At 37.4% G+C, this 20,842-nt stretch overlaps 1 long non-coding RNA gene across 1 annotated transcript; it reads right to left on the reverse strand.

Moving 5' to 3' along the window:
* Positions 1-500: 500 nt before the first annotated feature.
* LOC144989334 (uncharacterized) lies at positions 501-20,478 on the reverse strand. The gene is made up of 3 exons (XR_013653480.1): positions 20,340-20,478; positions 14,158-14,252; positions 501-627 (listed from the first exon to the last, which is right to left on the reverse strand). It is a non-coding gene; the product is annotated as an uncharacterized LOC144989334 (long non-coding RNA).
* Positions 20,479-20,842: the final 364 nt, after the last annotated feature.

Raw genomic sequence — 20,842 nt, forward strand, 5'->3', positions numbered from 1 at the left:
ATGTTATTTTTTTGGTTTTGTTTTGAAAAAGCTTGATAGGAGTCATTCCTATTTAAGATGCTCCTGCACTGCACACTCATATGTTCCATGCCAGACGTCAAGAAAAATGGCTTCTATAATTGCATTGAACGTGGGATGCAAATTCAAAGAAGCTTTGATCATGTACCTACTTTTTAGCTCACCGACTACTAATGTTGAGCTACCTTCCAGCTGGCTGCTATAGAAACTCAAACGCATCCAAAAGGCTGTCTCACTTCAAGAAAGCACTGATCCATGCATGCAGTGGGTTTGAAGTGGGCCCACCTGGAGATAAAAAAAAGAGGCCAATGAAAAGGGGAGAAGATGGGGGTGTGGAGTGGAATGATGGGGCAGATGGATGCAGCACGCTCACCCACACAATGTCCCAGGAGGCTCACAGATTGTGTTTTCGGGGATGCAGTGAGCGTGTCCTAAAAGACAATCCCTTTTATAAGCCAACTGCACTCACACCTCTGCTCATCCTCTGTCTGAAGTGCAAGAAGATTTGAATATTCTCAGCTTAGCATGCTGGGGTTTTGTTTCTTAATCCTGCTATCCATGGTGTAGACACTGGAGACTGGCGACCAATGGAGAACACCAAGGCGAATCCTAAAAACAGATATTCTTCTGGTGAAAAATCTGTTAAACCAGACATACAAAATAAAATTAGACATGAAACATGTCCAAGGAAATTGGGGTCAAGACAATGCTTTTGTCCAACATACTTAAAACAGTCTGTCTGAGCGTTTTAGGCCCTGGCCATTTCCATCACAATGAATATTGAATGCACAAAGAGGCACTTAGAGGGGCAATACATTGCAGAAATTTACAGTGGCATGTGCACTTTATGAAGATGTATTGGTTTCCATCTGCCCCGTGTGTGTGTGTGTGTGTGTGTGTGTGTGTGTGTGTGTGTGTGTGTGTGTGTGTGTGTGTGTGTGTGTGTGTGTGTGTGTGTGTGTGTGTGTGTGTGTGTGTGTGTGTGTGTGTGTGTGTGTGTGTGTGTGTGCTTGGATGACTTTGTGCAGTGTTGTGAGTCTGTGTTGCACTTATCCTGGTGCTCATGCATGTACTATGTTAAAGCACGCTGTGTGTAAATGTAACATAAGATGAATATAGATCTGACCCTAAGGGCTACTGTCCGACTAAGGTCATTACAAGACGCTCACTAAATCACAGACAAAGCAATACACTCAGGGACTGTTTAGTTTGAGCGCAAACTAGAATAAAAAAAATTACATCAGCTGGAACCATTTGTTTTGTTTTTAAAAGGATTTTCAGAGGGTAATTTGTATGATCCCAGGGTAGCATACCACCTTCTCAGTTGTCATCTTTGATACTTTTGGCAAAAGTAGTTAAGTTATTACAGCTGCACACAAGTAATTCATTTTTTACAACAATGTTAAATTATTTCTTTACAGCGTGTCAGACATCTCCGAAAAAATAATTGTATTACTATCAGATGACCAATAGATATGGGATTTGGGAGTTTTTTTCCCCGCATTTAATATCTATTGGTATATGTTGCACTTGACAATTATGCTGCCATCAAGAAAAAGAGATTGCACAAAAAAAACCTGTCAAATTACTTTTGTCTTTTGTTATTCATAGTAGTGATCCTTAACCTTTTTTGCTCAATCGACGGGTTTATCCATCCATCTATCTTTAGATTCCACTGTACCCCTTTCGGGGCCATAAGGCTGCTGGAGCCAACCCAGCTACAGTTGGGCGAAGGCAGAGTATACCCTGAACAGAATTTTGTTTTTTGCCATTAAACCCCGTTTTCCAGCTTTCTGTTGCATTTAACATTACATCACTGTTATTTCAATGGATGAATTCATAGGCTCCACAAGCACACAGGAGGTATTCTTAGTTTCTGACAACATTGAAAATTTTTTAGTGTCCTATTAAAATACAAAGAATACTCGCACAAATGTATCCTTAAATGACATGCTATATTATCATTTATTTTCTTATTTTTGCATCTTTGAATGCCACTGTGGCCTTACCCTGTTCTGCTGTACTCTTCTAAAAACAATCCAGTGTTTTGTAATTTGGTATTTTTTATAAATTACACCAATAAGTTCAGAGTGAGAACTTCATTAAAGCAAAGATTTTTTCAGCAGTGGGTGGTCCTCTACTTTCACTGCCCACACATTCCTTAATTACACTAATAAAACCCAAATGTTCCCATCAGAGCTAAATTACAAATTACTTTGTCCTTCTGCACATCGATGTTTTCCCAGCTCTCCTCTTCCCTCTACAGCAGACAAGGACAGGTTATGGCAATGGCATCATGTAGCCCACCCAGGGATTTCATCATGGCTTCCCTCCAGAGGAACAAAACTGCAGCAAACAAGGACTTTCACAAGGACAAACATTCTAAGCGGTTGAAGATTTCCATCTGTATGCTCCTATCATGATGGTTTTCTGCTGCTCCATCACTAATGCATGTTTGTCTGCAGCCTTCCCCCCATTTTACACACAGACACTGAATATAGGTCAGACGGTGTCAGAAATGTCTGCACTGTGTGTCCTCAAGCACTTGATGCTGGAGCTGTGCATGCATGTTCAGACGAGTCTTATTCCCAGTTTGACCAAACTGACCGTATTTGGTGCCATGCATGCACTGCTGGGGTTAATGCCAGTGCATGGGTGGTCACTGGACCGTGCCGTCTGATTGGCTGATGGCAGTAGGTGTTTACATTGTATTTTGGTGCTCAGTGAAGAGGAACAGACCCCCTGCAGACAGTAGCCTCTGTGGCAGACAGTCATCGCACGGGCACATTATTCCCCATGCTGGGGTGAGTGTTGTTACTATGCAGACCCACTCCTGTTCTTCCTCTTTGCTAGATGAAATTCCCAGACTGGCACTCTCAACTTGACAGATGTAGGCCATGACGGGGATAACAGACAAACAGGCGGAAAATTATTCTAATAGTTTTATTTAGGTTTTCTGTCAAACTCATGCATTTAAAAAGTGCCAAAAACTGTGTTTTAGAAGTCAGTTTTTGGGTGGTTCTTTGAACTTTTCTAACTAAAATCTGAAAATGTAAATTCTCTAATGTTGAAAATAACATCTAACATTACTTAAATGATGATGTGTGACAATATACCAGTTTCGATAGGATGACAGTCCATGCAATGAAAGCTAACCAGGCAGATGAATGTGGGGAATCTACTTTTTAAACCATTTGATTTTTACATTTATGCATTGGACCATTCCTTAGTATGCAGGAGGGGGTTATTGTGTGGGCATAAACACCAAGATATGTTAAACTTATGAATATTTGTGCATATTTAATATGGGCATGGCATGGCTGGGGATGTGGGCTGCTGAGAAGTTCTCTCTCATGCTTTGATCACAGTGACAGTTTGCATTATGTCTGATGGATAAGTGCAACCATACAGCTAGATGATGTGATGACTTTTGATTTGGAGGTTGGATGTGTTGTGTGTTCAGAGATGCTCTGCTGCAGACCTTGATTGTAAACAGTGGTTATTTGAGATACTGATGGCTGGAACCCGTCTGGCCATTCTCCTTTGACCTCTGGCATCAACAAGCCTTTTCTTCCCACAGAACTGCCACTCACTGGATCTTTTCTCTTTTTTGGGCCATTATCTGTAAACTCCAAAGATGGATGCGGGTGAAAAGCCCAGTAAATCAGCAGTTTCTGAAATCCTCAGACCAGCCCACCTGGCACCAAAAACCATGCCACATTCAAAGTCACCTTAAAATCACCTTTTTTCCCCTTAGTCTGATGCTCGGTTTGAACTGCAGCAGATCTAAAAGACCAAGTCTACATGCCGAAATGCATTGAGTTGCTGCCATGTGATTGGCTGATTAGAAATTTGCGTTAACGAGCACCTGGACAGGTGTGCCTAATAAAGTGGACAATGAGTGTATATGCTCAGTCTTAAAACAATATGTACGGATTTATTAGCTGATTTTGCATTAAACCTTTATGTTAGAGAACTGCTAGCAAGCTAATTTTGCTCATAACATAATGCCCCTTTGTTAAGCTAATTTTGCTCATAACATTATGCTCCTTTCTTAAACTAATTTTTGATCTCCTGCAGCTTTTCAAAGCTAAATTGCCACTTGTAGTCTTGATAATAGTGTTCATTCAGCTCGTTAAGATAATGCACTACTGTGGAATTCAACATTAATATTAGCACCATGCTACCTCTGTACCAAATTTAGCTAATATTAGTAATTTGCACAGTGGTGTAGTGGTTTGCACTCTTGCCTACCCGTGAGAAGGCTCTGGTTTGAATCTGTTGGGAACTTTCTGTGTAGAGTTTGCATGTTCTCCACATGCTCGTGTGGGTTTTCTGTCCAAAATCATAACTGGTGTCTTTAAACTGCCCCTAGGTGTGCATGCGAGTGTGTGTGGCCCGGCAACAGACTGGTCCAGGGTGTAGCTCACCAACAGTAGCTGGGTTGGCTTCAGCAGCCCGTGACACTGAAAGGGTTTTAGCAGGTTCTGTAGATGAATAGAAGCTTGAATCGTATATAACTCTTTTAGATCATTGAAAAAAAATGCATCATGCCAGTTTGTTCAGAAACATCTGCTGATGTCTGAAAACCAACTTTCTTAGCTGGATCTTTGGCTAATTTAGGACTTCAGTGACCATCCACAACATTCCCACGGAAATTATTGCAGATAATTAATAATGTTCTTGTCCTAAAAACTATGTTACACTTAAATAGACAAAAAAAATAGTTCAAAAACATAAAATGGTTGTTCAGTTTTCTCATTTCCTCCTCAAATCTAACTTACTTGTTCAGCAGTGATACACTCTGCAATGCCAGAATCTTTCATTTTTGTCTCCAAAGACGCAGAGCTGTGTCTCCGTGGTAACGGCACTTAAACTCTGTTGCTACCTGGCCCACTGTGACGCAGACGCACAGTTCAGTGAGTCTGCCCTATAATCTGATGGATAGGAGAAATGTGCTGAAGCAGCTCACAGATGAAGCCAACAATCTGGATTTTGTATTGTCTTTGCCAAAAGGAGATTTCTGAACACCAAATGTTTTAATTAAACACTATAACCTTGAGCTATAGCTGAGGAGCCTAAAATCATTTTCCTAATAAAAAAAAATCCTCCCACTGGATAAAAGAGCATCTAAAATAACGATTTTCATGAAACATCCCCACAGTCCCACTATTGTTTTCTCTTTATGAGCCACTTTGTTAAGACTTTTTTCACACAGAAACATGAACTCTTAGCAGTTAAACAAGGAAGCTTTCAGAAACGGAACGTTTTCTGATTTGAGCAGGATTTCCTTGTTTAGTATTGTTGAGTCAGGCATTGACGCAAGTGGCCACCGTTTAATTGTTTCCATGGTGACCATTGCCTTGTTGCTAAATTGCCCAATTTGAAGGTGATGTAACACTTTAAATAATAATGTTTGGACCCATGGAAGTAATACTTTTTTTACAGAACTGGTCTTTGGATTGTTTTGTGGTCTCAGTTTGAAACGCTTTAGCACAACCCTAATCAACATTTAATCAATAAAATCTGGTCATCAGCCGTTTCTCTAGATGAAAGTATCTACGTTTATCATCTGTATCAGTCTTAAATCTGCACGTACCAAATTATCAGTGGATGGCAACAGATTTAACCCATTCTGTTCCAGTCAAACGTCTTTCAGACTGTTTCAAAAGGCGGGAAAAACAAATTTCTACGCTGAACAAGTACAGCAAGCCTATTGGGACAAAGCGCTAATAGCTTTTTAAATGAAATAATTAAGTTGGATTTATTTAGCTACATTTAGTTGTTTTTAAATACCTAATGTTATTAAAATACAAAGTGACCTGTTCGTGTTAATTGTAAAAAATTCATTACTGGGCTAAATTTAAACATAAAACCATTACATACAGTATACCTACAACATGACTTTTACATTTCTTAGTGCAGGGTACTAAAGACAGCAATTCAGTATTACTGAATTGACATATTCGAGACTCAAATACTCATGAATAATAATATTGATTCATTCTTTTTACGGCAAAGCCGTGACCTTGTGTGCAGTACGCTACGTTCCTGGTTTTATGGTGTGTTTGACTTCTATATGTTTTGCCCTGATCAAGGCAATGACAGAACTGATGGAATAAAAATGGAGGTCATGTAAGTCCCGTCTTTCTGAGAAAAATTGCTTTGAAGCTGTTTTTCAACTCACTGGCTATCACCATGGTGGCAGGATGTGACATCATGAACTATGATGTTTCTGAAAAGATATGAACAGGTGGGCAACAGAACTTGAGAATTGTTAAGACTTAACTAGCAAGATAATTGTTACCCACACGATTTCTAAAGCTGCCATCTAAAATCTTTTTTAAGGTGAAGAATGAAATGTGTCCTTGTTTTTTTAATACGTTTAAATGAGGTTTCTTCTTTGTTTTTTCCCGGAATCATTTTTTCCTTAATAAAAGGAGGGTCTATGGGCAGAGATGCCCAGTTTAGCTTAGACTGTTTAAATATGAAATTACCTATTGTATTTTTAATGACTGATTTCATGTTCTCATACAATTACTGCTATAAAGCCTTCAAGACAACTATTGTCGTAATATTGGGCTAAATAAATAAAATCCAATTGAATCAAACATGAATTCATAGATTTCCCAGAAGGGACTTTTTTTTTTTATTGTCAAGAATTTATGTCACTCTATAGAAAAAACAGGCTGATGTTACTTGCACATATTTACATGAAGCCAAGCACAAAAATGATGAAAAATCATGTTGGCCACACGTAATCCGTACGGCTAAAATGCACATTGCTGCAGAGCCCACACATATTTTTACCCTAACCGTGCCCTAAACTGCAGACTGTACATAAGACTTATAATTAAAGTATATTTTAAGAAATTAGAAGGATGTAATGAAGTAGCAGAAAAATGTCCTTATTTTGAAAGGTGGCCATAGTGTTATAAGAAACTGAGCAGCATCAGGATGAGTTGAGGTGATATCTCAGCATGCCTTCTAGCTTGTTGCCATAGTAGCGCTGCTCTCCCAAGGTCAAAGCTGCAACCCACAAAATGGTTAACAGGAGTCTGCTGCAGAGGTGCAAATGAACTTCAGGTCCCTGTCAGTGAGAGGGTTTGTCGTTCCACAGGAGAGGCGATGGAGGAAAAGGAAAAGGGATGAGTAGGAAACAGGAAAGTAGGAGTGAAGTACAGTGTTCCACCGAAAGGTACCACAGGTTTAGAGGGATAACAAATGGGCTACTGACAAAAAAAGCAGTGACAAATAAGCAAATGAGGACGTAAAGGTCAAACATGTAAAGAAAATTTGCTGAAGTGAATTAATTAAAAGAAGGTTATGATGTTTTAAAGACAAATTATTTAAAAGAATTTGGAAGGTGAATGAAAATAACATAAAACAAAAGGGATTAGTTCCACACATTCTGGTATCCAAAGTCACAGGAGGACCCAGGGCTGGTGCAGGAATACCATTTGCATTTCTCTGATTACACCGCGACTCCTCCCATCATCTTTATGGGGGCCTCGGATGTGCCTTTGTTTGCACATACCCTCGCTTCCTTGTCCTATTCCCTATAGTAGACAGGGATTAGCTTCCAAAGCCTGTGATGAAGTATTGTTATAACAAAATGAGTTTAAGAAGTTGCAAGTTTAATCAATGAAATCGATAAGCTTTAATATGTATATAACTCAACTTTCATTTATTAATATTTTGGTAGCTTAGCCCTTTAAAACCGGAGATGTTGCTGGCAATACGTAAAAAACACACGGTCTTTGACATACCACATATCCTCGACTGTCTGACGTGAAGCAACTGATTGTGACACAGAGAAAAGAGATTTATCAAATCGGCTTTGCACATTTCTAATGTAAACTATTGCAGAATGGCGCAAAGCTGCTTCTCTATAAGACAAAATCAGCTGATTTACTTTGTGCAAATCTGCGCAGGGCTGCTTTTCTCAGTTTTAGAAGCCGCTGGAATTAATAGCGTAAAACAGTCAAAGATGTACGGTAGTTGAAAGAATGTCAACACTGGAGCTAAACTCTCTGGTGTAAAAGGGCTAAAAATAAAGGGTTATGTCTGGCACATGTCTGCGCCACCCTGGACACGTCCGATTACAACCAGTCCTCAACAGAGAGACCACCTGGGGCTGCCAGGTGCTTTAAATTTATGCAATCACATGAGAGCATCTCCAGTAATTTGATATGCCTGTCCCAAGTCCATCCAAATGGAGTCAAATGGGTCAGTAAGGGCATCTTCTGTAAAACTGATGCTAAATCACATGTTCGGATGGTAATTTGCTGTGGCAAATACTGAAGGAATTAGCTGACAAAAAAATAAAAAATAAAACTACAATCATCAAAACACTGGTGCACATAGAAGTAGCACAGGGAGTTGTACACAGTATTCAGAGTTTCACATCCTAATATGCTTTGCTAAATGTATTTATACTTTGCTAAATTTATAAAGGATGATACATTTATTTTTCTGTGAACTGCAAGTGGTGGAGGATGAATTTGATTTTTTGTTTTATTGTCCTTTGTATGAAAAACATGGACTTTGTATGTATGAGATCATAGAAAAGAAATCTCCTGATTTGTTTTGGTTATCTGAAGATTACGACGGAGTTTTAGGGTCACCAAAAAAAAAAATAACAAGTAAAATTACGACATTTTATCTCGTAAATTTACGAGAAAAAAACTCGTAAATTTACTCACACAAACGTAGAGATCTAGTTTTGGGTGGAGAATGAAAGGCTTGAAGTGGAAAGCTGCAGGGACACCGATGGCTTCATCGGGCTGCAGGGACCCTGCAAACCAACCATCAATAAATAAAACTTTAATAAATTGTAAATCAAACAAATGAGCTTCCAGATATTTGGAACGTTCAAGCTCATTCAGCTCACCTGTTCAACAAAGTTTAGTCGGTCTGCTCTGTTGCTGCGCGGCGTTCACCTGCTGCTCTGCATGCTCACTTCCACTTAATATCGTAAATTTACGAGTTTTTTTCTCATAAATTTACGACTTAAAATCTTGTAAAATAACGAGTTTTTTCTCATAAATTTACAAGTTTTTATCCCTTTTAAATTTACGAGATAAAAACTCGTAATTTCCCTTCTTTCTTTTTTTGGTGGGCCTTTTTTTTCTGAACTTTTTTTTTTTTTTTTTGGTGGCCCTAATACTCCGTCGTAGAAGATAAAATTTTACGTTGGCTTTTTGGAAATGAAATCTTTTGTTTGGCAAATTTTGTGTCAAAGGTATGGACAATAAGAATGGACACTTTGTATTCTGTTAGACTCTGATTAGGGGGGTTATTAGATTTTTGTGATGGGCATGTATCTTTATGTATTATGTATTTTGTCTTTCAGTGTCATATAAGCCCGTGTGGGCTGGTCACATTAGTGCATGACACTTAAATAAAATAAAAATAAAAAATTTCCAATTTAAATGACAAAGGGAGTACCAAAAAAAAAACTGTAAAAAAATGTTTAGTCATCCTAGCTTTTGCCTATTTATATGAACTATATTGTATGCCATTTCAAAGAAATCAACATTAAATTAAGTGATGTTTTAATTATCTCATCATTTATCAATAAGATACAAGTTTTCATTTTCACATTTCACAAGAAGAACATAACTCTGGAAAGCTGGAAACTACCTGGCTCTGTATGTTTTATGGCTTTGCTTCTAATCCTCCAGATAAATCCACTTGGCACAAACAATTCCGTGCATCAGCATAATTCCTACTGTAAAGACTGGTTAAGCAAAGCAGCAGCTTTACTCAGCAACAGCCTGGATTGAATTTGTTCAACAGTAAGCCAGGACCACATGATCAATATTTATTTAAAATCCAACTTCCAGACAACAGAGTCAGTGTTCAGTTGTTAAGACTTGTTCTAACAAACACAGATATAGTTTGATCTCAAGGATTGGAATATTTTAGATGGAATCGAAATGGAATGAATCCTGACCAGATTAGATAACTGAAATGCACAAACTTTAGATGCAAAGCACGATTGATCACAAATCTAGAGACTAAAATAATCAAGTCAACCCATGGGGAAAAAAAAATCAATTTTAAAAACACTAATACACCCATAAGTGGATAAACTAACAGGATATTGCAGGATCGTTCAGGTAGCTAGCATCTAAATAAAAGTAATCCTCTTTTTTTTCATTTAATACATTTATATTTATTGAGGAGGAATTATTTTAATTCCTTATATGATCATTTTTTTCAACTTACAAGTGTGCAGGTCTCTGTTAGCTCTTGGAACCCAGACAGTTCGGAACCATGTTTGTTTGTATTTCCACAGAAGAATCCTAAAATACCTTTACCTCTTTGTTCTTAAACCACAAAACCTTTACAGTACAGACCAAAACTTTGGACACACCTTCCCATTCATTTGAATGGGAAGGTGTGTCCAATCTTTTAGTCTGTCCTGTATATCTCTACAGTCAGGACCATAAATATTTGGACAGAGACACATCAGTCAGTCAGTCACCTGATCTTAACCCAATTGAGCATGCATTTCACTTGAAGACTAAACTTCAGACAGAAAGGCCCACAAACAAACAGCAACTGAAAGCCGCTGCAGTAAAGGCCTGGCAGAGCCTTCAGATGGAGAAAACCCAGCATCTGGTGATGTCCATGAGTTCAAGACTTCAGGCTGTCATTGCCAACAAAGGGTTTTCAACCAAATATTAGTAATGACCATTTTGTTTTCGGTTGTTTCTTTGTCCAATTACAAACCCATGAAATGAAGGGATTGTTTAAAAAAATGCTTTAGTTTTTCACATTTTTATACAATTTTTTTGTTCAACCCATGGAATAAAAGCTAAAAGTCTGCACTTCAAGGGCATCTGAGTTGTTTTATTTAAAATTCACTGTGGTATTGTACATTAACTAAGTTAGTAAAAAATGTGTCTGTCCAAATATTTATGGTCTTGACTGTAAGTCTTCTCTTTTTATACAATATAATGACCTATGGCTGTGTTTGATATAGCCTCAATGTTTTTTTTAAAATCTAAAATAGACAACTACAGCACTTCTGTTTGACCAGACACCTGATCTATGTGATAAACAGCAAACATATTTGGAACTCAAGGATTTCTACTTTATTTTCATGAGATATAAATATTATCAATTACAATATTTTGGGTAAATTAGTAAGTTTTTGGTCAGAACAATATTAGTTTAAGATGCAAAAGTATAAACCCTAGTGGAATGAAGATGAACCACATGGCAGAAAAAATGGTTTAAGTTATATAAAATGGGTTTTGAAGGAAAATTTAGATCATGCTCATGAGATAGGACTCTTAGAAATGTTATTATTTCTCTGTGTTGAAGGGTTGAAACTTGATATTTGTTTTTAACAAGGCAAGTTGGGTATGAAAATGTGATACCTTAGATTTTTATCTGTAATAAAAGCACAAAACATGCAGCATGAAGTATATTCTTTAATCTGCTAAATGGATATAACATTGCACATAAAAGGAAGTTAAAGAAAACGTGTTTCCACAAAATAATAAAGGTTGTGCCGGGCATCAACACAATCGCACGCAAACACAACATGAAATGAGCAAAGCACCGCAGGTCCTGTGAACCCACGAAGCAAAGGATTGATCAAGCTGAAAACTGCAAGGTCAGAGCCTTTGAAGCCCGGTGGTCTGAGCGGTTTACCATGGCAACAAGCTGAAATCAGTTCCACAACAGTCATTTAAATGTGTTTTTCCCCCACTGATGGCTTTATTCACGGTATCAAAACTCAACATGTTTACACCAAGTCAAAGATTGTGAGTATTTGTTGACATGCTTTCTTAAAGCTGCTGCATAAGGTGTTTAAATTATATACCGTATTTTCCGGACTATAAGTTGCACCGGAGTATAAGTCGCACCAGCCCAAAAATTCATTATAAAGTAGAAAAAAACACAGATAAGTCGCACTGGACTATAAGTCGCATTTTAACTTTCACAACCTCATATGACACAATCATAGCAGACTGTTTATCTCATAATTTCACAGTAATTTTTTCTCAAACTTATTTATTTATTCTTTTCTTGAAGCTTCATTGGCTAACTAATACTCTGTTTTCATCCTGTTTTTGTAGAAACAGTTGTCATTTTTATTGCATTTCTGAATCTATGAAATCATTGGAAAATAGAATATTATGTTCTTAGCCTTCAAGATCTTATTGTAAAAAAAAGTTTGCTGATTCTCTGAGTCACTGAACATACTCTTAACACTTAACATACCTCATACATCAAATTGACCCAGGAACATCATCTCTGTTCCTCACAAATGAACATAACAGGAGGGTTAACAATGTATTTATTTCAATTTATTTCTAATATAAGTCGCTGTGGAGTATAAGTCGCACCCCTTGCCAAACTATGAAAAAAAGGGCGACTTATAGTCCGGAAAATACGGTACTTTTTTACAGTATCCGTGTGTTGTTTCCATAGTGTTACAATGTTTTCATAAAATTAGATTTTTGCACACAAAAAAAATGCATTTTTCACTATTATCTCTAACAGAAGGTCTTTAATACCTCAGTCTCTGACTCTTTTGTTTCATTTCTTGCCTGAAGAGTCTTTTTTTCTTTTGTCTCCCCAAAAGGTCCCTTTAGAGCTTGAGCTTTACAGTCTCCTTCAGGGAACTGAAATGTGTTTATGCTGTTCTTTCCTGACAACATTTCCAACCTGCCGGCGACAGCAGGAAATAGCTTTTGTCAGGGGAAGATCAGAATATTTCAAGAGTGACAGATCAGAATGAGTTTTGACACAAGATAAAGCGAGAGCCTCTTACTCTGTCGTCAGCTGCTGTGGGGATGAATAGCAATCAGATTGGACCTTACAGCGCTGGACTTGGTACTGCTATGACCTGGAATCACTCAGGGCTTTTCCGTGAACGTAGTCGCTGGGATTACGGTCAACCCCCTCTTTGTCTGAGGAGATGAACTGCCGTGCTTGTTTTTTTTTCAACAATGCGCCAATACAGGCTTTGTTTGCGGTTTGATGTCACCGTGTGAAATGCTTTTGACAGATCCCAAATGTCATGGCAACAGCTTAACAACAAGTCAAATCATCTTTAGCACCGGCTTCAACACGACGTGTATTTTTTTTAAGACGTTAGTTGGATTCTAATTTTTTTGTTTGTTTTTTTTGTGGTTGCTCTCCAAAAAAAACAACCCTTTAGTCTTGCTTTCAAAGCAGAAGGGATACAGGAAGTGCAGCAAAAGCTGCATTTAATCTTTAATTTTTTGTATTTTTTGGTGCAGGTTGCAATGGTCACCCAAAGGGAACTGATACAGAGGGCACCACTTCCTGGTGAAAACTCAATATTTTAGTGTTGTGAATAATATTTCAGGCACGGTAAAATCCTACAAGATTTTATTATATTTGTACAACTTATACTGGCACATATAAGAACTGCTACAATCACAACAACCAACAGAATTGATCAGCTTTTGGTGAAAACCATGAAAATTCTGATGCTAACTTGAGATAAATGTTACCAGCATTCTCCAAAGTCTACATTCTATACATCAGGATGTGCTCTGTTTGTTTTCACTGACGTCACCCCATGCATGTGACGTCACAGTGCCTGCGTGAACTCTGCCATAATGAGAGTCAAGCTGTAAAAGCCGTGGATCTTTGTCTTGTCAATTTTTTGTTGTGCCCACTCGAATGTCTGCCTTTGATCAGTTCCCGATGTGTTGTCAGCAAGACAAAATAAAGGGCGGCAAAGTTTACCACTAATCCAAACTGATGTCTTTGGTCACAACGTCCAGAAAGACTGGGTTGCATATTATTAAGATGTATTCTTATTTATTGACAAAATACAAAAGGCATTCATATTTCAACAATGCAATGAGAATCAATGGCATTCATTTTGCAGTAATATTTTATAAACCACATGGTGCAGGTGAGGATAATGGAGACTGAAAGAGAGAAAAACGCCTTCGGGCTCTGGAGGAACCTGTGATGCTGCTTCCTCACATTTGCATGTGTTTGGCAAAAGTTAGAGCTTTTTCCGTTATTTGATTACTGCTTAAATTAAACCCCAAAAAAAGTACTGGATCCAACCAGCACCCTTTCAAAAGTACGAGATTGGCACCAACCCTGGATAAAACCCAAACGGTCCCCTACCTGACAAGAAAAGTTCACTAGAGTCTGCTGTCTTCTGTAGGCTGCCACCCCTCCTGCTTGACTGAGGCGATCCAGCCATGTTTTCTGTTTTCATCCTGCAGAAATTAGTAAAATTAGATGTTTGAATACAGAGTTTTTCTGTTGTGATGACAAACAGAAACACATATGGAACATGATTAGATTTGGTGGCTATTTCTCTAAACCAATTTTACCCGTCAGATGCATCAAAATAATGTATGCTGGACTGCAAAAATGGTGGACAACTGCCTATAATTTAATATGTCCTGTGTCTAACCCTTTAACAGAGGACCATTAGTTCATTTATTTATTCAAACCAATTCCAGCTGATTCAGAATTGGAGAAAAGCAGATTTGTGTTGATATGCAACACTCTACATTAGTAAAGTGTTGCGGATTGGTTCACAGCCGACATGAAATGCCGCTGTTTTTGCATCAGAATCAGCTGGTTTACATTACTTATTTAGATGTCGCCGGCAACAGATCACGTGTTAAAAATAAAGGGGTTAATGTCACATCTTGTAGTTTTTCTTATGTATTAGAACTGGGTTACTGACAGTTGACATGCTGACTTTAAATGCTGCTGCTCGAGTCCTGACCAAAACCAGGAAGTATGATCACATTAGTCCTGTGCTCAGGTCTCTGCACTGGCTCCCTGTACCTCAAAAAACAGACTTCAAAGCAGCTCTGCATGTGTACAAGTCTCTCCATGGCCGCGCACCAAAGTACATCTCTGACATGTTAGTGCCATATGAACCATCTCGTACTCTGAGGACCTCAGGGGCCGGCCTCCTGTTGATTCCCAGAGTCAGAACTAAACAAGGGGAATCAGCGTTTCAATATTCTGCAGCTAAAATCTGGAACAGCCTCCCTGAAGTCGTAAGACAGGCCTCTTCTGTGTTCATGTTCAAATCTAGACTTAAAACATTTCTGTTTAGCCGTGTATATGACTGAAAGATCCTATCTGCACATTTTTTCCTTTCCTTCCTTTATTTTTAAATCAATTTTCAATTTTTTTCTTTTCTTTTAAAGTAAATTTTACGTTGATTATGTTTATGATGTATTGTGATTTTGATGCATTTTTCTGTTTTGTGAAGCACCTTGAATTACTTTGTGTACGAATTGTGCTATACAAATAAACTTGCCTTGCCTTTAAACCACCAAGAATTAAATTAAATAATAATTATCGTTACTTTAGTAGGATTCTCCCCTGGTTTTGTTGTCATCTACCTGCATCTTTTTTTCTTATTTTTTCAATCACTATATTTGAGCTTATGAATGAAAAAGATTTTATCCAAATTTATAATGTTAAAACAGATGCTTCACTTTTACTTTGAATATTAAAAAGTGTATTTAACTCTGGACATGCCTGTTCTCAATTTTCTGCATATTAGTTCTCTGCCCTGTCAGAAATATTAAATTTGTGTCACATAAATGGAGAATATTTAAAAAGCTTGAAGATACAATTGGGAAAAATAACATTTATAGCTGCTGCCCTCTAATTTTCATACAGTCGTGTTAGTTGCTGGGGAACAGCTGCTGCAGCTGGTTCAGTTCTGGTCCATTATGTTAATGGAGCTCATTTTAGTAGGAGCATGGGCCATCGGGTGAACACACGGAACAGCCACTGAACTTGTAAGAGAGAATTTTATGAATAAAGATTAAAGCAAGCATCCGTGTGTTTAACGGGACTCACCTGTTAGTAAATCTCCATGAGGACTAAAGTTACAAAATTCAATTTATATTTAATCTCATCTAAAATTTATGGACTGTTTTTTTCTATTCCATTCACTGACAAAACCAACATAAGTCTTCAGAAAAAAGTCATTAAAGCATTTGTGTTGTGTATGTTGTATTAAAATGACTCAATTCATTAACTGAAGCAACATTTCTTTGAGTGCAAATGCCTTGAAGTAATTATAAAATGGGTTATTCTACAGGGGGTTCACACCAAAACATCAGAAAGGCAAATTTGTCACTCCCAATGTCAAAGAACATGTACAGGCAGAGCCGCAAATAAACAGAAAACAAACAAAACTTTTTTTTTTTTTTTTTTTAAATATACATATTTTTTTAAGTTAAAGGTTTACCATGTAAATCCTATGCAAAACTTTATAGTCCCATTCTGATCCTTTTTTGGATGTATTGTAAAAGCATTCCCAGGGTTTTTCTAAATATAATTATCCAATTTTTAGCCAAATATCTGTCAATTTTTTTTTTAGGATTTTCTCTTCAGAGCAGCAGTAGTTTGCCTCTGAATTGTGGGCGGGACTGGCTGAGTAAGCCTGATCCATTTCCCAACATCCCTCTGTTCACACTCTTCCCTACGAGTTTACAGCCCTTCACAACCCCAACCAAACAGAGGTTCAACAAAAATGGCAAGAAATATTGGAGCTATCCAGCCGTACCGTTTTGATTCCAATTCTAGCTCAGACAAGGAAAACAGAGATCTATGGATCTTTGTCTGCAAGTAAATACATCAGAATGGAGCAAAACAGGAACCTATAGGCTTGCCGTAGTAATTTCTGCGTCAAACTTAGAGGCATATGCAAACAGATGAGGAGAATTGAAGACATGCAACAGCCTTTTTTGTCTGCTCCTGATTGTACAATTTAAACAATTAAAATTAAAAAACACACAAAAATGCAATTTCCTTATACACGTCCATCGTGGGAAAAATGCTACAAGAAAGTGTTAAAAACACCTACATCAATTTTTTTTAAGTGGGTCTTTAAGTTATTTCTTGATTTTATTTTAAGGTTAAGGTTTTGCTTTCTAATTTTTTTATAGATCCTTTATTTAGTTAACAGAAATATATATTTGTGAATCTGTACTCCTAAACATAACAGTTTTTCCTCTTAAGTAACTACTTTTTTCTTTTTTCTTTTCTTTATGCTGGAAATTGTTTTGTGTTGGTTTAGTTTATTAAACTGCACATACAATTTCCTGAAAAGTAATTTAAGAGTACATGCAGTTCAGCTCCATCATTATTCCGCTGTGTGGGAAGAAGGAAGCAGTGTCCAACATGAATGAGGTTATGAAATTGTGACTGAGTGGGGTTATGCAAACACAAAAACACACTTTGATTAATAGGAACACAGTGTTTGGAAGCCTTGATTACCAAATATGTCACATGTCCTGCTGTAATTGCATATTAGCTCTGAATGTTTCTAAGAAGAAAAAACAGATGCAATAACTGGGTGAGGATTATATCACTCATATTTCTTATTCTTTGTTTTTGGTGACCATATTTTTAAAATAATATTTCCTGCACACAGTTGCAATATTAAAAAGTTTTTGAACATAAAACGTCTAACGTTCATTTTATGTATTAGTACAGCTGCATTTAGGAGCCTAAAGGCCAATGGGTAATAACTGTTTTTAAGTCTTTTGGTCCCAGCTTTGTAGGATCTATGTCTTCTCCTTGATGACAGAAGTTTGAATAATGTAAGTGGAAAATCAAACCGATCAAAGAAAGTCAATGACAAAAGAACCTTGCACTTTGATTGAAAAGCAAACTACAGGGAATATATATATATATTTAAGATTAAAACATCAATGCATATTTTAGTTTTTAGAAGACTAGCGGGACTGGTTGGCGTTCAGCAGTTGTTTTCCACCTGCTTTGGTCTGCTCTTGAGAGAGCATCATGCAGGGAAATAAACTAATCAGTCAGACTGGACGCAGGGTAAAAGCACCCTAAAACATCAAAGCTTAATGACAGTCACCAGTCCTGACAGCTATAAACTTATCTCAAAAGGCGCCCAGGAAACCTGTACTGGTAACTTCCTTTAATGAAGCATTTCCCACCGTGCTACTTCCTGTAAAGCTAATTAAAGCATTTGCTTCCACCCTTTATTCATTAGGAAAACAATTATGTTTTAGCATGTAGCCAGTAAGAAACCACGTGGTCCTCTGTAGCTTTTGCTTGATGATGTCATGTACACAGATATATATGCCAACGATGAGTTATTTTTACTTCAGGTTTATTTTTGTCCGTCTCTGCTTGTCACACACATAAATGCACAAACATTTCAGCTTTATGTACAGGCTCTTCCGCCTTTGCACTTGTTATATTCATGCATCTGATGGGTTTGAAAGGTTTGTATTGTGCACAAGTGGCCTAAAATCTAACAGGATCTGTTAAAATCTAAAGAGCACAGCTGAAGCAACATTGGTGACATTTTATATTTAAAATATGAAAAAAAAACTTCTTTGGAAAAACATGGAAATCATACAGTAAAAGAAACATTTTATACACATAACGGCTGCTTTCTTTTAATCTATAATCACTCTAATGTATAACTTATAAACTACTATGAAGTTAAAATGTTATAATCTATGTCCTAGAAAACCACACTGGGAATGCTTGGAAAATAGATCAAAATATGATCGGAGTGGATCTGTCATGTTTTATGTACCTACCGTCAGTCATGTCGCTCTGACGTTTGTTCCTTAAAAATCCCTGATTTTGTGCAAATGTACAAAGAAGACCTGATGTTGGGTTGAAGGTGCTGGTTTGTTATTTACCTTTAAACAAAGTCTGTTCATTCCAGAGACAAAACAATCTCTGGCTACAGAGTACATCAAGTTCACTGAGTCTGACTTGAGTTGCACACTCAAACACACTCATGCTTGCACGCAAGTGCACTTACGTATGTGATTAACAGTGACGTTTAGTGGAGTCAATAGCTGTGGAGCCAGCATGTCCTATCTAACCACTGCAGCTCTCAGAGAGGGACAGGTTGCCCTGCTGATGCTCCGCTCTGTGATCCATCTCTGCCCTTTTCACGCAGCCACAAACATCTGACACACCTCTTCAAACACTCAGATTCCTATTCCCCTATCTCTGTAATTTGAATTATGCAAATACTTCCCAGAGGATTTGGTTTCCTGGCAACCGATGAAAACAGGCTATTTCATGTCTTATTGTCGATACTCAGGTGCCATTAACTTTTAATTGTTCCAAATTTTCTTTATTGACCTACACATCCCATATTTTTTTTGCCGATATAACATTTTCTTTGTCATTTAGAAGAATAAAGATTCAAAAACACCATGTAAAAGAAAAATTGACAAATCTAGTTTGCTCACGTGATGTGTCAATTTGCATTTGTTCTCTCTGCCGTTTATTTTCATGCAAAACCATTTATTAAACATCTATTAAGCAAAAAATGTTCCCAAAGGTGCTGTACTCTATACGTTTTCCATTATATCACTATATTACAATGTGCTCTAAGCCACCATTTTGTTTTAAAACCAAATTGGTTGTACATTATGTTCTTATTTGAACCAGAGTTTAATTTTAAAATCAATTCCAATAACAGTTCCTAATTTTATAATTCAAAGTAATAAACTGGAATTAGCATTTTCCTACCTTGACAGCTTTTGTGCTCATGATTAAATACATCAGATCAGACATTGTGCAGATGTTCTACAGATCAAATCACCATAAATGCCCTTTGTCAATATTTGTCAGGATTACATTAGAATGTCACCTAGGCTTATAGCTTGAATAGAAGGAATTTGAATTTTGTGCACAATGGCCGAGGTTTGTGTCAAAAAATGTAAATGCAAGTCGAAAATTGCACATAGAAAATTAAGAGTTAACATTTTTAGAAGCATCTTTTTCAAACTTCTTTAATTCTTCAATGTTTTTCTGGTAGATGTAACTATTCACGCCAGCATTGAGGAGTTTTAACTTGACAATAATTGGCGGAAATTTTCTTGAAATCCATCTGGTTAATTTTGAGGACAAGACGGTTTGCACCCCCTGCACTTAAGCAGTAAGGCAGCATTTTTAGAGTATTTTTTCATTATGATTAAACAAAATACTGCTCTTTTTTTGTAAATTTGTAATTTTGCATATGCCTAATTTTTATGCATACGAGCGCCTCATCATATGAGCTGCGTCTCAAAATCTGAGTTTCGATTTTGATAATAGCAGAAAGTTGCTGAAGACTAAAGGGAAAAATACATTTAACAAGCAAAGAGAATGCATTTGTACCACAGATTTTTTTCTGAGCTGCAATGCAACTCACTAATTAAATCTGGATCAATTTCCCTAAGCAAGATGTGTGGCTTATGTGAAAATACAGACTTTTTTTGCCACTTTTACCATCTCAGAATCTCCAGAAAAACAAGTTTTTAAATTCATGAACTTACAAACTCAATATTCGTTGTGTTGTGGGGTTGGTGCATGACCCAAATGCAGAGATGGGAGGCAGGTGGTTCCAAAAACCAGGGATTTTTATATATAACAAAAGGTGCTGCCAAGCAGGGAAGGCAAAGAAGCAACTGGCGGGGTGAACAGGCTGACAGGGAAGCAGACAGTATGGACCAGCACAAGAGGAAGGTAGTGATAAGACATACATGTTCACACCACTGACGAGACACAGGTGCAAATGATCTGGGGAGACTGAGACAAGGGAAGGCAAACTCAAACTTAGACAGACAGGGAGAACTTTCAAAATAAGACAGGAAGTTGAAAACACAAACAACCCAAACCACAACAATATTTAGCTATTGTGTCAGATCCCCCTTTCTATTAAATGTTTTAACAGAAAACAAAGCAATACCTCAACATTTATCTCATGTCCTACCTTTGTGAACCATCAGAAGATTTTAGCCACAACAGATTCCCTCATGTCACGCTTCAAGCTTTGCTG

This window comes from Oryzias latipes, chromosome 23, assembly GCF_053564925.1.
Source record: "Oryzias latipes strain Hd-rR chromosome 23, Olatipes_Hd-rR_3.1".
Lineage (NCBI taxonomy): Eukaryota > Metazoa > Chordata > Actinopteri > Beloniformes > Adrianichthyidae > Oryzias > Oryzias latipes.